A 5,000-nucleotide genomic window follows, 5' to 3' on the forward strand; every position below is an offset into this window, starting at 1 on the left:
GGTTCGGAAGCTGGGCCTGGACCCGGGGCTTGTGCTCCGTCCCAGTGTCCCAGGGTGTGGGAGCCCCCCGTCCTGCAAGCCAGCCGAGGGTCCGGGTGCTGGGGACAGGGGGTCCACCGGGGGGCCAGGGGAGGCTCTCCCTGGCCTGGCTAGGTTTCGGAAGTTGGGACCGGGCCTGGGGCTTGTGCTCCTTCTGGCAGGCCCTCCCATGCCTGAGGCCCAGCGTGGGGTTCTACGAATCCCCCCTCCCGAGCCCTGCAGCCCCAAAGCCCTGCAGCCCTGGAGCCCTTCAGCCCGGAGCCCTGGAGCCCTGCAGGCCCGGAGCCCTGCAGCCCCGGAGCTCTGCAGCCCCGGAGCCCTGGAGCCCTGCAGCCCCGGAGCCCTGCAGCCCTGGAGCCCAGCAGCCCCGGAGTCCTGCAGCCCCGGAGCCCTGCAGCCCTGGAGCCCTGCAGGCCCGGAGCCCTGCAGGCCTGGAGCCCTGCAGCCCCGGAGCCCTGCAGCCCCAGAGCCCTGGAGCCCTGCAGCCCCGGAGCCCTGCGTGGGCAGGCGGGAACCCTAGCGCGAAGGCTTGGGGTTGGACAGATGGGAGTCCTTTCAGTCCCGGCCATCTGGTCGCTCCTTTCCCCTCGGCCATCTGGTCGCGCGCAATGCTTTCCAATGCGGCGACCAGATGGCCGGGCCAGCCTGGAAGTCCCGATGAGGGCTCATTTGACTCCCGGATCCCAGTCAGGGCTCCAGGAGGTCGGGCGCATCCGCGCCTAGGATCCCCTCCATCACTCGGAGTGCGAGGGTTACAAGAAAGGTGGGTAGCCTTTTTCCGGATTAGTGGGGGCAGGGTATGCCGGAACACCCCTCCGGGGCTGGCGGTTCTCAGGCGGGGACCAGATGGGCCAAGCCCGGACGACACTTCCCCGGGGCGTCCGGTGCTCCCTCCTCCAGCCCGCGGCGAGGCAAAGTGCCCAGGAGGGGCTCCATGGGTCCCCCGGGCGTCCGGGCCCCGGGAGCTCTCCCGGGCCTCCCATGCCTGAGGCCCAGCGTGGGGTCTCAGGCAAAGCCCTGCAGCCCTGGAGCCCTTCAGCCCGGAGCCCTGGAGCCCTGGAGGCCCGGAGCCCTGCAGCCCCGGAGCCCTGCAGCCCTGGAGCCCTGGAGCCCTGCAGCCCCCGGAGCCCTGCAGCCCTGGAGCCCTGCTGCCCCGGAGCCCTGCAGCCACGGAGCCCTGCGTGGGCAGGCGGGAACCCTAGCGCGAAGGCTCGGGGTTGGACAGATGGGAGTCCTTTCAGTCCCGGCCATCTGGTCGCTCCTTTCCCCTCGGCCATCTGGTCGCGCGCAATGCTTTCCAATGGGGCGACCATATCGTCGCCCCATTGGAAAGCATTGCGCGCAACCAGATGGCCGAGCAGCGGCCCCGGAGCCCTGCAGCCCTGGAGCCCTGCAGCCCCAGGGCTCTGCAGGCCCGGAGCCCTGCAGCCACGGAGCTCTGCGTGGGCAGGCGGGAACCCTAGCGCGAAGGCTCGGGGTTGGACAGATGGGAGTCCTTTCAGTCCCGGCCATCTGGTCGCTCCTTTCCCCTCGGCCATCTGGTCGCGCGCAATGCTTTCCAATGGGGCGACCAGATTGCCGGGCCAGCCTGGAAGTCCCGATGAGGGCTCATTTGACTCCCGGATCCCAGTCCGGGCTCCAGGAGGTCGGGCGCATCCGCGCCTAGGTTCCCCTCCGTCACCCGGAGCACGAGGGTTACAAGAAAGGTGGGTAGCCTTCCTCCGGATTAGTAGGGGCAGGGTATGCCGGAAGACCCTCCGGGGCTGGCGGTTCTTTGCCGGGGACCAGATGGGCTATGCCCGGGCAACATCCTCCCAGGTGTCCGGGGCTCTCTCCTCTGGCCCACGGTGTGGCAAATTGCCCAGGGACGGGCTCAATGGTTCCCGGGCAGTCCTCCCCCCGGGGCGCCCGGGCCTGAGAGCTCCGTCGGTCCTCCCCGTGCCTGAGGCCCAGCCGCTGTCCCCGAGCCCCCCCCGGGAAGCAGAGCCCACCGAGCCCTTGGATCAGGCGGGAGCCCTACCGCTATGGCCTGGCTCTGGGCGGGCAGACGGGAGTCCTTTCAGTTGCCGGCCATCTGGTCGCTCCTTTCCCCTCGGCCATCTGGTCACGCGCAATGCTTTCCAATGGGGCGACCAGATGGCCGGGCCGGCCTGGTAGTCCCGATGATTGTCCATTCGCCTCCCGGATCCCAGCCAGGGCTCCAGGAGGCCAGGCGCGTCCACACCTAGGGTCCCCTCCGTCACTCGGAGCGCGAGGGTTACAAGAAAGGTGGGTAACCTTCCTCCGGATTAGTAGGGGCAGGGTATGCCGGAAGACCCCTCCGGGGCTGGCGGTTCTTTGCCGGGGACCAGATGGGCTACGACCGGGCAACATCCTCCCAGGCGTCCGGGGCTTCCCTCCTCCGGCCCGCGGCGTGGCAAAGTGCCCAGGGACGGGCTCCACGGGTCCCGGGCAGTCCTCCCCCCGGAGCGCCCAGGCCCAAGAGCTCCGTCGGTCCTCCCCATGCCTGAGGCCCAGCCGCTGTCCCCGAGCCCCCCCCGGGAAGCAGAGCCCACCGAGCCCTTGGATCAGGCGGGAGCCCTACCGCTATGGCCCGGCTCTGGGCGGGCAGACGGGAGTCCTTTCAGTTGCCGGCCATCTGGTCGCTCCTTTCCCCTCGGCCATCTGGTCGCGCGCAATGCTTTCCTATAAGGGGGGCCAGATGGCTGGGCTGGTCTGGAAGTCCCGATGAGGGTCCATTCGCCTCCCTTATCCCAACCAGGTCTCCAGGAGGCTGTGCGCGTTCGCCCCAAGGGTACCCTCCGTCACTCGGAGCGCGCAGGTTTCAAGAAAGGGGGGTAGCCTTCCTCCGGATTACTAGGAACAGGGTACTCTGGGACCCCTCTCGGTCCTCAGCTGGCAGCTGGACGGCCCGGATGCTGCCCTGGTTCTGTCCTGGGGCCTGCCGCGTGGCAGGGTGCCCGGGTCAAGGGGTCCGGAGGGTCCGGGGAGGCTTCCCCTGCGGTCCTGGGAGCCCCGGCTGGGTCCAGGGGACCGGCCGGGCCCCGGGTCAGGGGCTCCAGGCCCCGGGCACCCTCCCCCATTCTGCGGCACTCCCAAAGGCCCAGGACGGGCTTCCGTTGTGTCCGGGGAGCCTCCCCTCGCGTGTCTGGGTTCAGGAGTTCCGTCGGGGCCCCTGGGGGCCCCGGGGAGGGCGGCCTCCCTCCCCCAGGCTCCGTCATGGGTCCTGCTGCGTGGCAGGGTGCCCGGGACGGGGTCCAGAGGGCCCGGGGAGGCTTCCCCTGCGCCTGCGGACCTGGGGGCCCCGGCTGGGTCCAGGGGCCCGGGGTCGGGGTCTCCGGCCTTGGGCACCCTCCCCGGCCTGCGGCACTGCCAAAGGCCCGGGACGGGGTTCCGTTGTGTCCGGGGAGCCTCCCCTCGCTCGTCTGGGTTCAGGAGTTCCGTCCGGGCCCCTGGGGGCCCCGGGGAGGGCGGCCTCCTCGCCCCGGGCTCCGTCATGGGTCCTGCCGCGTGGCAGGGTGCCTGGGGCGGGGTCCGGAGGGCCCGGGGAGACTTCCCCTGCGCCTGCGGGCCTGGGGGTCCATTTGCCTCCCGGATCCCAGCGAGGGCTCCAGGAGGTCGTGTACATTCGCGCCTAGGGTCCCCTCTGTCACCTCGTGCGCACAGATTACAAGAAAGGGGGGTAATTTTCCTCCGGATTACTAGGGAGAGGGTCAGTCAGACCAAAGTGAGGTTTGGCGATTCTGAATCAGGGGAAGGCAGACCCGGGGCCCGCCCGCCGGGACCCCAGGGGCCCGGGTATGCTCCTGCCTCTCAGCCCCTTCCCGATGGTCCTTTCTCTCCGAGTTTTCTGGGTCAGAGCCCCGTGAGATCCGTGGGTCCCGAGACAGGGGAAGGCAACACCCGGGCCCGCCCGAAGCGGGGCCCCCGGGGTCCCGGGTACGCACACCTGCCTCTCAGCCCCCTTCCCGATGGTCCTTTTTCTCCGAGTTTGCTGGGTCAGAGCTCCGTGAGGTTCGGCGATCCCGAGACGGGGGAAGGCAGACCCGGGGCCCGCCCGCCGGGGCCCCCAGGGGCCCGGGTACGCTCCTGCCTCTCAGCCCCTTCCCGATGGTCCTATCTTCGCCGGGTTTGCTGGGTCAGACCTTCGTGAGGTCCGGCGATCCCGAGATGGGGGAAGGCAGACCTGCTGGGGCCCCCAGGGGCCCGGGTACGCTCCTGCCTCTCAGCCCCTTCCCGATGGTCCTTTTTTCGCCGGGTTTGCTGGGTCAGACCTCCGTGAGGTCCGGCGATCGCGAGACGGGGAAGGCAGCGCCCGGGCCCGCCCACCGGGGCCCCCAGGGGCCCAGGTACACACCTGCCTCTCAGCCCCTTCCCGATGGTCCTTTTTTCTCCGGGTTTGCTGGGTCAGATATCCGTGAGGACCGTCGACCGCGAGACGGGGAAGGCAGTGCCCGGGCCCGCTCGCCGGGGGCCCCTGGGTGTGAGAAGTTGGCCTGATGTATGATGTCAGTAGTTCTAGTGTACACCTTATATCAGTCCAAACAACCCTTATTGTGATTGGTTGTAAAGTCAACCTTATAGACCAGCTATCCTAGTGGTAGCATGGACAAGAGCAGTCTTAGGCTAAACTCTGAATGGCATGTGAAGCCAGCTGTTATACCATATATAATCCCTTGAATACTAAATGAAAGGACACCACAACAGATATATATATAAAATAAAGTGTATTTATTCTAGTCAAACCCTCAGCACTCTTTATGAGATTCGAGGTAAGTACAACACAGTCTTATTTAAGCATACATTAATTCACACAGGTAAGTAATACAGTTAGGCCCTAGGGGCCACGCAAACCATATACTAAAGAAGTGGTATAAGGACCACTGTCACGGAAATAAGATAGGCCTAGGCCTAGGGAATCGCTGGGGCTACACTACACTACACAAGGTTAGGAAGTGGGA

The sequence above is a fragment of the Triturus cristatus genome, chromosome 1_1, assembly GCF_964204655.1.
Source record: "Triturus cristatus chromosome 1_1, aTriCri1.1, whole genome shotgun sequence".
Taxonomy (NCBI): domain Eukaryota; kingdom Metazoa; phylum Chordata; class Amphibia; order Caudata; family Salamandridae; genus Triturus; species Triturus cristatus.